Genomic DNA, 12196 nt, shown 5'->3' with positions numbered 1-12196 from the left:
GTACTGTTGTACCAGGGGTTACAGTGGTGGTTATTAAGAATTTTCTTGTATGGATGATGATCTTGGCTTAGGAGAACAGGGATACAAAGACTCCAGGCCACCTTTTTTCATCCTGTGCTTTGTAGGGTGGTGGCCACATTTCCTCAAATATAATTTAGAGCTGATTTTAAATTACAGATACAGCAGTGCATAAGGTTTCCTTATTATTTTTTGGTTGCACCCCTGTCATCTCCCTCAGAGAAGACTTTGCTGGAGGAGGTGAGTCCATCCTCTGTGCTGGCAGAGGAATGGGAGGTTACACTTCAAGCTATTCAGTTCTGCTTGAAATATATCTTTTGCTTGTGGCATTTGTGTTTGTGTAGTTTCCACACGCCAGAGCTGTGTTTGTGACATTGTTACAGTCTGGCTAATTTATTCTCAGCTCTCCTCTTTCCATAATTTTCTTTTTGTCTGGGAAAGCCCACTGATTTAACTAATGAATCTAGTACTGATTTCTGAACAGCTGCTAATAATAAGAAAATTGTCCTGATGGTTATTCTCGAGCCTGGAGAATGAGCACGCAAGCAAGTTGTTGGGTCTTTTTTTCACTTTCCAGGATGTTTGGCTTGTTCTGAGAGCTCTCATGTCAAATCCCTTTTATCTGTAATTACAAAGCGTTATGATTTCATCTCGGTGCCAAGGGACAGCAAATGACTGCAGGGAATACTGAAAGCCCATTTATTTATCTTAAGGCCAACTCTTGGTCACAGTGATATCATTGCCAAAATCCTCAGTGAATTTCTCTGTTTGGAGCTTTAACCCTACGCGTGTCTCCCAGGACTGACTATGGCTTGGATACAAACTACTGGAACAACTGGGAATATATTTATTTCCTTTCTGTCTTAAACAGTATGTGTTGGACTATTTGTCCCAGAGAACTGACAGTCAAATTACAGATAGCTTATTTTTATCCTCACTTTTAAAATAAACTAATAGCACAGCAAAGGAACTGATTCATCCTAAATGATGTAGGAAGTCCATTTCAGACTAGGAAATGAAACCTATATTTTTCTGGAAGGCAAATCTTATTGGTTCAAAACCTTTCTACCTCCCTTCTGTGCTCTTCTACCTTTTCACATGCTTTATTGGAATTCAGATGTATTCAGATTGTAGCGGTAAGCTGTCTCATAGTGGCAGGTTCTTTCCTTAGCTCTGAGATCACACCGACTGTGTGGGATGTTACATTGGAGTTCAGGGGTTTGGCCTTTCAAAGACGGGCTGACTGCCGAGCGAGGACATGGAGTGACAGAGCTACTGTCGAACGTCTGAATGAAGTTGGTGTTGGTAACACATAATAACACAGTTTAAATGGTTTGTGCTGCAGGATTCTGTTTCCAGACAGTGTGTATAGTGTGTCTGGATTTATGTGCTTTTAGCTACTATGTAAGTCTGTGTAGGGAACATCACGCATGGATCTGCAACCGCGGTGTAACAACACCGAAGTTTGGGGAAACCTCAGATACCTTTATTATACTAGTTACAGCTTCCATCTGCTGCAAAGCGATGAAAGAAATGGGAGAAAAACCTCCTTTCCGCCTTTGCTGTGGGCCTTGAAGAAAAAAGAACAGGTGTAATGGACTTTCAAATATCATCTAGTCCATCTTTTGTCTTCAAGAAGGGTTCAACAATATCTAAATCATTTTTGACAGAATCAGTTCAATGTTTCTTTAAAACAATTTAGCAATGGAAACTCCACAGCCTCTGTATATAATGCATTTCACTGCTTGTCATTCCACGCCATTCAAAAGGTTTTTCTTCTAATACTTGACTAAATTGTCCTTACACCAAGTAGATATTTTTCCTGTCTCAAGTGGAGTATATTATTTTCCTCTTTTCAGCAACTCTTTACATAGATGTAATCCTGTCTCTCCATAGCTGTCTTTTCTCTAGGAGAACAGGAAGAAATACTCTCTAAAATAACAGAGTTTTATTTTATGTGATTTCTAATCATCTGCCGGTTGCTGTTTCTCATTTCTGGAGTTTGTGTATGAATTTCTGCATGCTGTTTCAGTTGAAGCCTTACCCATAGGAGTAGAAGGATCGTATTGTTCATATTCTCTGTGACATTAGAACTCAAAAATACTTTTTGCAGAAAAGCTTTCTAGTCCATCATTTCCCACCTTGCCTGTTTTTCACTTCCTCATGTTAGTAGCACTTTGCAAACACCATTGCTGATCTGCAGTGGTCTGAAATAGCTTGGATCAGTAAGACCATTTGAATTCCAGTCACATCTTATGAGCTCTTGCTGTCCAAAATAGTTCTTCTGCAAGTGTAGTCTGTCCTCCAAGTCATAACGGGAAATACTTATTGGTACTGAAAATCTCACTCAGTCCCACATTTGCATTTCCCTCATTGCCATTATTTGAATATTGGGGCTGGAACCCATCTTACAGTACTTCCATCTAGACAGGTTGTGAAAGAAAAAGTAGTTTGGGGAGGGTTACAGAGATGCTGGAGAGTTACGCGCAGAATCTTCCCATTACCTTTTTTTTCCCCTCAGTCTTTCCTTCTCTTTTCCTCTCACACTTCTGAAGTGAGTTTGCGATTTTGTTTCCTTTCCTGGCATCACTTATTTGCCTTGTGAAAAGAGCTAAAGACAATACGAAGATCAGATCCCTCTCTCTACATCAGAGACCCCTTTCCTCACCAACGCTTTGATCCCCTTTGGCTTCGCATTCACACTATTCTGACAAACGCTGTCATCCAACCAGCAACACTCTGAAATTGCTGTTGGAGTCTCTGCCACCTTCTATTAGGATAATGCTGAAGTCCATTGAGATAAATGATCAAAACCAGATCCTCTAGGGAGCGGCAGAAGGATGCTGGACCTGTAGAGCACAGTGTTCTCCTGGGGAAGAGAGGCCTGGCTGGATATAATTAGAATCCTGGGTGCAATTACTGACTTTGCTGTAGTGTAAATCGAGCAAATCCTTGGAACTCATTCAGTGTTAGCTTCTGTCTGCTCGGTAATTCTACTTTAAACAAAAGATCTTTGGAGAACGGACTGTATTTCTAAAGTATACATAGTCCAAGCAGCTCCATGCTGCCATCTAAAACATCATTTGTTGACAGTTACTGACTATATGGTGTCTTCTTAAAAGACAATAAAATCCTCTGTGTTTGTTAAGTCTCAATGGGCCAGTGTCAGCAGTGATGGTTACATGTGTCGTTCCTTTCTGTGCTGCCAGTGGTGTCTGCAGAGAAGCTGAAGACTCGGAGAACAGCCCAGGTTGGAAGGGGCCTTGACAGACCATCTGGTGCAGCCATGCAGGGAGGGGGAGCCTGGATGAGATTGTCCAGCATTCTTTCCATTCACCTCTTGGAAACATCCAGTGATGGGGGTTGTTCTATTAATTGCTTGTTTGCACTGTAAAATAATTTGTTTCATATATTGAGATGAAACCTTTCCTGGTGCAACTTGTACCCCACTGTTCCTTGTCTTCTGGAGAAGGAAGATCCTCCACCCCCTGTAACCACCACCCTGTACATACTGGAATCCTACGATGAGCTCCTGCCCTTCTCCAGGGAGATGAGACCTGACTATTTTGTGTTCTGTTTTCATTAGACACGAACTGGTTTATCCTCCTTTCAGTGACTCTTTGTTACGAATTATGTAATCTGTACATAATATCTCTCTTCAGTTGTCTGCTCTTTAGTGTAAACAACTTTAATTTGTTCATTTTTTTTCTCACAGTTTGTTTTCTCTACCCCTCTGCTTGGTGTTCATTCTACCTGGGGCTTTGTCACATCTCAGCAGAGACGGAAGATTACTGTATGTGACTTCCCTGTTTGGCCTGTCTGAATTTCTTAACTCATGGTAGGTTTGGATGGCGTTGTAATTCCCAGCCCCACGCTTTGCAGAACTGCTGCCTGAGCTGTTAGTCAAAAACTTGTAAGTCTGTGTCATTATTCCTATCTATAATATATAGTAATTGTGTGTATATGTGATAACATGCATTAGTCCTCAGTGCTCCATCCTGTTTATTTCATACCACCATGCTATACGGTGAACAGGTTTGATTCTTATTTTGCTTTCCTTTTATAAGCTGACAGGCGTTAGCTGTAAAAGTAATACTTTTCCTTACTGACTTAGACAATGAAATACAAATATGCTTTGGTATTTTAAAGTAAACTTTTAAAGAATGTTGCTTGATTTCTCTTTGTGGTTTATTACAGTGTTAGTGATAGCTATGTTATTCCATTATGGTCATACTTCACAGCAGGTTAATTTAACACACATTTCCCAATTTTTCAATGAAAATGTGACATGAGCCAGAGTCAGAAGTCTTGATAACGTGTATGATATCTACTGCTGATTCCCATTTTTTTGATTGGAGGCCTCACCATTAGCAATTAGCAGCTGACCTTTAAGATGTCCCTGGGTGAACTCAGGACAGAGATCTGCACACTTTCTGTGCTCACCAGCGTAGTGCCAGCAGTTCCTTCCCCGCCAGCACCTCCGTCAGGCTGAAGTTTTGGATGAGAAACCTTTAAAACAGCTTGCTGGCAATTCTTCCTCCTTCTGCAGAAAGAATGAGATGGAAACAGATGAGAGCAGGGGGCTCCTTTCTCCAGCACAGCTTCAAGCTTTACGTTCAGGAATATGCACAAGGGGTATTAGGATTCTGTGTGGATGTGAAATAGTCTCCCAAGGGAAACAGGCATGTCATACAGCTTGAGAGATTGTACAGCTTGAAAATAGTAGAAAACATGATATGGAGTAGTATGCTAGAAGATAAGATGCTTTTTATTCCCATCTGTGCTTCAGGGGTTGAATTGGCAGGAAATTCAAAAACCTTTACTAGGCAACAGAAAAGATCAAGAAATACAGTATATGCATAGCAGGGCTTTGGCAGGAGGTGGTGTGTGTCCTAACTGGATAATAGGAGCTGGTCTGGGGATTAATGTAGAGCATGTATTTTCCAAATGTATTTTTTTCTAAGATCTCATGCCATGTTAGTTTTCGCAGTGTCTTTATGGTCAATGTTTTTTTGACCTCTCATTAAAATGCCTTTGCATAGAGCTCTCCAAGAGAAGCCCCAGCACTGTATTATTTTTCTGGCATTCAGTATTGTGTAACATATGGATATGTCCCTCTGCGGAGGTTGTGTTGTCTGTCTCAGCTGCTGTTTCACATTGATAAAAATACTGGTTCTCTTCTCACTTGTATATATTAACAGCTTGAGTGTAAGTGAACATATATGCCACAGGTTCTGGAGACTTATGATCTCCAAGAGAGGAAAAAATACCTCTGTTTATTATGGTATCTCTCATGTGGTTCCCTTGTGCAGCTGACAAGGGGGAAATTAGCAGATGGTGTAAAACTTGTGTAGTTATTAACAGGCAGCACTATCAATTCTAGAGACTTTTTCTTACTGCAGCCTTAGTCACCTCTTCAGTTTCATAACCTTTCTCTTGACCTAGTGGACGTTTATGATAATCTGTGTTTTCCTCAGTTTTCTGTTTGTTGACGGGAATATGGCCATTCTGATATTAACTAAACCAAACTCAACCAGCCAAACCCCAAAGCCAATGCAAAGGACAGAGAAAAAAGTAACACGATGTCTTTATAAAGCAATTCCCTCTGTCTCCCTTAACATATTAAGGCAGAGTTGCATGTGTTCTGTAATGTGCCAGCATTAACTGGAGGTGTTGCACACCGTGCTGTCTTGTATGCGTTTGTGTCTCTTTTAGCTTCTTTTCTCAGATATATGTATATGAGATGCAATACATGTTCCTCCCATTCTCAGATAAGACAACAGGAAAGAATTCTCAAGGCTACTTATTACTGCAATATTTTACAAAGAATAGCTATGCAGCTTTATATCTTATCTTTTTCTGAAACTGTGACCTATCCTAGAAGGTCACTGTTGAAGAGTGAATAAATGTAAAACATATTGGAAAGTCATTATTGGAAAGTCAGCTTTGTCTTTCCCTGAAGTTGATTAAATGCATTGGCTCCACTTGAACCTCTCTAGTACTTTTGTGTGAGAAAGTATTACTATACAGTGATAGAGGCTGTGATGTTATAGATAAGGGGAATGGGATTCAAGCTGGTAAAGACTCGATAGCATCTTATTAATTAAGTGTAGCATCCTTTCTCTTCCACCTGTTCTCTCACACTTCACACAGACACAATCTTTCTGCAAATATTTGTTTTCTCTTCCTATTACGAAAAGAAACGTTGAAAATGGCAGAATAGCTTTTGTACTCTCTATAGGAGCTTTTCAGAGAGTAATTTTTTCTATTACTAACCTCTCAAGGAAATGCAACCCCAAAGATAGCTGAACTGTGATTGTCAGGAGATTTGGGGTTGATAAGTGTTTCCTGCTGAACACTCATCTAATACTGCTGTATTTGGAGGACGATATCTCAGCTAATAAAATCATCAATTAGTAATAAAATAAATTGAGCACCATGAATTAACAGCGTGATGAATACCGGTATTTAGTGTGGCACTATTTTGTGTAGAAACATGAAAAATATCTTAACAGGTAAACAACCAAGTATCAACTAAACGTCAAGGAAGCTGAAGAGTGTCTAAGGCAGGATTTTCAAAGAAGCTAGGCAGCAAATCACAAGCAAATTGGAGCTGGGCCTCAAAATTAAATATATTTTGATGCTGTTTGTAGGAAGTGGTAAGCTTAGGACCTGCGCTTTGACTCTGTGCAGGCTCCAGCATCCTCCTGGCTGCAGCAGCTGTGTGTCACAAGGACTGCAACATGCACATTGAAGCCAAGCAACGGCCTCGAGGGTGGAGTCTTCCCTACTCATTATGGGCTGTGTCCAGGTTACAAGACAACCAGGTAGCTGAGATCTGGCAGGATAACTGCATTTTGCTCCAAAGCAATGTTGCAATCCCTGCCGTGTTGAACTGCAGTCCGAGCAGTGACCAAGTCCAGGATCTGTGCGATCCTCTCATGTTACCTGCTGTGTTTCCTTTCCCACACCATTTAGTTGGGGTCTGATTGAAAACATTCACTTGTAGTGGAGCCTAAAAACTTTTGCATATGGAAGCATGAATGTGTGTTGTCTGTGGGTTTGGTCTTCTGCTCACTGACAAGCGTGTCACTAACTCAGCAGTGTGGGATCAGGGCCTTTGTGATTAGAGTCATGCTGTACAGTGTTGTATCTATCGCTGCGTTCACCAGGGCACCTTTGTTATGAGCACTCTCAGCCTCGCACTTTTTAGATGCACCTTCTAGAACAGAAAAACAAACAAACAAACAAAAAAACCAACCCACGCACTTCTAAATCACTGTTAGTAAAACCCAGAAGAGTTTGCATTGCACAGGCAGACTTGTGCAGGATCTTGCACATAATAGCGTACATAAACTGCCTGTGCCTTAATGGATCCTGTCAAGTTGCTCTCTATCATTCTTATCATTCCCCAAGCAGTAACGGTAAAATGCATTATAGCCTTAGAGGACACTTTTCATCCCTAAAGTTTAGACTGTCTCTTTAGAATGTCACATTCTTTAGCATTTCATTTTCAAAAGCACTAAAGTAAATTAGGGATATAGATACCATCTTCAAAAGTGATGTGAGGCAGTTAGATGGATTTTCCCAATCAGTGTTACCCATTGACAATGTTGCAAACACAAACTGGTTTAGGTAGTCAGGCTCCAAAGCTCAAGTGACTGATGTGGAGAATCTTGTAAAATTTGTGCACACGTGTGCACGGAGAACGGTCTTTTCTGAGTCTGTGACAGCCGTATGGGCACCGCCAGCCCAGGTGCGGTGCTGGCCGCGGGGATGCTCAGGAACACCGCAGGAGTTCTCTGGGCAGCGGCAGGTTTGCAAACACCGCGCGGTTCTCCTGACCTCTTCAAACGGGAAGCGGAAAGCAGCCCCTGAACCAGAGCCAGTGCTGGCGCCACAGTAGTCCAGTCCATCTTTTGTACCTTTGTGTCTGCCAGGTGCATGATTTTTTTCATTCCTAGTACCTGAGGGAGGGAACGGGTTGTCTCTGTGCTCAGTAGTCAGCGCTGTCGCCTGCAGAGTGTGCATGAAACATCCCCTCTGAAGTGTAACACTGCCTGGAAAAGAGACAGATAAGTAGGAATCCTTCAGTGCTCTCTTCGCCCCTCAAAGGACGAAGCAAAACCTAGTTTCTCTTCACTGTGGCAGAGAAAAAAGAGCACAAATATGATACTTTTGCAACGTTTCTGTTGCTTAAAAGAGTAAGTAGCAGGTAAAGTGCTCTTTCCCTTGGGGACCAATTACTTCAGGGAATTAGATACACTAACATTGGCAAAAGTCTCTCAAATAATAACCACTGTGATCAAAGTGTGATTAGTGTGAGCCCAAATACCAGAGAGTGAAAATGAGGCCAGCACCTGCATGCAGTAAACAGAAGAAGGTTTCTGCTCAGGGAGCGTTAGTGGCTGCACTGACACTCCTGCTGCTTGGTACGACTGGTTTCCCTGGCAAAATAACTCTGCCAATGACCACTGAACAGGCTTGTGGTTATTCCCATTTCTCAGCTCTCATTTGTAGCTCAGGTTGGGCAGCAGCGCTGCCTGACATTCTCTCTTGATTTGAAGTCATCTCTGTTGATAGCCTCTTGTGCTCCCAGCCCTATTTATCGTGAGGGATGCACACAGCACTTGGCGGGCAGGCGCACAAGATGAACTCTGCCACTGCAACACCAACCCCTGTTAACAAGCAGTGATGCCGCTTCCAATTTAAATGCGGGTGAAGTTGCTAGGCGAGGGAAGCTAGTGTTGATTTAACCAGACAAGGTGCAACTGTGTGTGTAGCAGTGTGAGGGTATTGTTAAAGCCCTGGATAGGGAAAAAAATTGCAAAATTGCCCTCAAGTTACCTGCAGAGAAAGATAGGTACAGAGAGCCTCTTCGTGCATCCGGGAAGGACCAAGTTTACTGTAACGTTGCTTTATGCACTTAGCTACAAGTATCATAGCATCTCATTCCTTTTTCTTCTGTGAAACCAGAGCAGCGGTGATAGATTGGGGTTCTAGACCTATCTCAGCCTCAGGTAAGCTTGAATCCATAGCTTCTGCTTCCCAGAAAGGGACCCTGAACTCCGATGGTGAGAAATTAAATGCTACTGAAGAGAACAGTTTGCTCTTGGAGCCACACCGTTATCTTGCTGCAGAGGAGCCCTGTGATGGGGGCCTGTCCGGGGAGCCCTGGCCTGTCCAGGCTGTGTTTCTTTGGCAGATTCTGACACAGAAGAACTAGAGTCAGGAATGATTTTTCTTCCAGGGTCAAAAAGTGTACTCTGTTGTCACTGGTGACAAATACATTTGACTTAGGTTTTGCTAACCTGGTAGGACCAGCACGGCTGAGTGAGTTGTGTCAAATTCTTCATGGTGCAAGTTCTGCAGAAGTGTTTACAAGGTCCAATCATCTGCATTTGTCTGATGGCAGCTTTTGTGCAGAAACAGCCTGTAATCAGTATCCTAATTTGGTCTCAACTTCCATTAATGCAGCTGGATGGGGAGGAAAAGCCTGGTTTAACACTCGTGTTCCAGATTGAGTTGGCAGGTATGAGGACACATCTTACTTGCAGGCTGGGCAAATCTGAGTCTGGAAACCTCTAAAGCATGAATTCCAAGAACTGTTTTTTACAGCCACTTTTCAAATTAGAGCTTTATGTTGGTGTTTACGTTGAAAGTTTTCCCCTGGGGTTTTAGCTGTAATAGCATTTGCTGGCTCTTTTTTTTTTCCAGTCTGTAGGCTGAGATTAATGTGCTATTATGTCGCATTATTCGAATGAATTGATTTAGTGGTTTGGCATGAAACATTGTAGTTTATCTTCCCTCATTAGCCACACTCCTCTGCCATTGCCATCCTGAACGTGGTCCTGCACAGGGTGCAGCAGGAGAGGCAGCCGGGCGGCCGGCGCGGTTTGCTGGAGCAGAGCAACAACCCCAGCTGCCAACAGCACATCCACAGGGCACAGTCTGTTCCTTTGCCTCTCCTAATGCCTCCTCCCCTTGATGCTAAGCCTGTTGTTGAGAAAGCGCTGCTCATGTCATGGGCAAACACAGGAGATCAGCTTGAGTTTGAATTCTAAGCCGTTGGGTTGGGCTTCTCTGCTCGTCCGTGGGCAGCCGTGGGACCTGCAGAGCAGGGCGAGAGGGGCAAAGTCCGGTGGGAACAGAATGTAAATGTATTGCACGTCTTGTAACACAGGACGCTGTCGTGGCTCCGGGTCACCTTTGGAATTAAGCCGTTATATGCTACCTCTTCTGCTGAACTACTGGTTAATCAGTTTTATCTACAATTAGAAAACCTCCAATTTTGTTCTTCCAAACTAGTCTCATTTCTAGAGGATTAGTTACCAGGAATTTTCAAAGTAGTTGCTGACACTTAGTACAGTGAACAGCTTTAGTAATAGTTTTAACCCTTTAGGAATTTGTTATTGAGCCAATATAGGATTTTTTTTTTTTTTAATTGGAATTTTAATGTATCCCAGGAGCTGTTTCTCACTGACCATGTATTGGTGTTTTAGAAACAATACAGAGAGCAAGTTGCTGTATAACTTGCAATAAACAGGGCTTGCATTTGGTCCTTTTTGGCTAAAAGCAACTTTCATACCCAAGGTAGCACGGATTCTGTACTACTATATTTGTGTTATATTAATGCTGAAATAAATGACAAAATATATCTGAAGTCATAAATAATCAATAGACACAATAATGTGACTTTACCACTCACAAAAATAACAATGCTCCCTTTTTAGTAATGTGGTACTCATCCTATTTTCACATTGTCAGCTCTGGGTGATATATGAGATGATATAATCTAATACAGTAATGCTTCCTGTCATAACTGGTTTTAGCAAAATAAAATTATCCATGCCAAATAGAAAGATTATATAATTACAGCAAAGACTATATTTATCACTGGAAGTCCTTCATGTATTTAAGTATAGAGACCAGGATTAAATAAAGTGTGCAGAATTGTGTGCAAAAGGGATTTGTGGACTAGGGTTATTTATTTAGTACCCCAAATTCAATAACCATTCTATAAGAATAGAGCAAAGCATGAATCTTTTCCCAGATCTATTAAAATCTGAAGTCTGAGTCCTGGAGACACTTTGTAGGTACAGTGTGGAATGTCTTGAAACCTGATCCTGTGTTTGTATGAGTCACCACGTCTTCACGGTGTCGCCTTCGTCTTTGTGTAAGCCGAGGATCGTGCTCCAAAGCTTTAGTCTCGAGAACAGTGTTTCCAGGGTAGAGGGGTCTCAGGCAAATAACCTTTAGACTTCCAGATGCCGTAGCTCTGTACATGGAACACCTTCATTTCTCAGCAGTACGCATTTTTCTTTGTAGTGTGGTGCATCTGTGCTAATATCAAAGAGACCTATGGAAAAAATGTTTATGGGAGCCCAGTGCAGTTCTTGCTCATGGCAACAAAAGTTTCAGGCTAACATAAGAGGAAAAAACATGCAGAAACACAAAAATCAAATGCAGAGCTTTTTTTGCAGGTTTTATTCCATGTATCTGGATGAACAAAATCCTATGTAGAGGCATTCTAGTGAAGCAGTTGTTCTTTTTGCCATCCATGATTCCACTCAGGAATTTGCCGATAGAAACAATAGGAATGGGGTGGGTTGTTGGTGGGGCTGTAACAGCGAGTTGTCTGCCATGGGTTAGGCTGTGCTCCCTGGGCTCCCCAGCCTGCCCTGGGGGTCACAGGGCTGCCCCAAACGTTTCTGGTGCTGTGGCCACAGTCCATTTGTCTCTCCTGAGCCCCTGGCAGAATGGTGGTGTTTTCGTAATGATGCCAGAGGCAGGAAAATGCTCATGTAACCAGAAGGGGTCTTCTATGGACTAATTCGTGGTACCCATAAAGGCACATAAAGAAAATGAGACACTTGTACTGTTGGCTAACTGCAGCCACTTCTGAATGGGTGTTTCCCCTCTGACAACGTGTCATGCCTGCCTAGGAATCAGAATTTTCACCAAGTCATGCACTAAGTTGATTCTGAAGCCGGGTATCCCAGTTCTTAATTTCTTCCTCTGAAATTCATCCAATATCACTGCAGCAAAGCGAAGGAGGTACCCAAACACTCCCCTTTTCCAACGTTCTGTTCATTGTCAAGTTTACTTACAAGCCATTCACAGTACTGAAACCCTGTAAAGGACTTTCTGTTCCAGCAGGCTCGGTACACACATCTCG

The 12196-nt window shown here is 42.3% G+C and overlaps 1 long non-coding RNA gene across 2 annotated transcripts in view; it reads left to right on the top strand.

The window, feature by feature from the left end:
• LOC110362165 (uncharacterized) overlaps window positions 1-12196 on the top strand; it is a 130448-nt gene that overhangs the window by 47229 nt on the left and 71023 nt on the right. Inside the window, exon 5 of one of the 2 annotated variants that reach the window (XR_010466266.1) lies at window positions 3734-5074. The exons of the other annotated variant lie outside the window; for it this stretch is intronic. This is a non-coding gene — a long non-coding RNA (uncharacterized LOC110362165). Of the gene's footprint in view, window positions 1-3733; window positions 5075-12196 lie in introns of those variants that run through there. 2 annotated transcript variants of the gene reach the window in all.

This window comes from Columba livia, chromosome 15, assembly GCF_036013475.1.
Source record: "Columba livia isolate bColLiv1 breed racing homer chromosome 15, bColLiv1.pat.W.v2, whole genome shotgun sequence".
Classification (NCBI taxonomy): domain Eukaryota; kingdom Metazoa; phylum Chordata; class Aves; order Columbiformes; family Columbidae; genus Columba; species Columba livia.
This window is presented reverse-complemented; position numbering and strand designations above follow the sequence as displayed.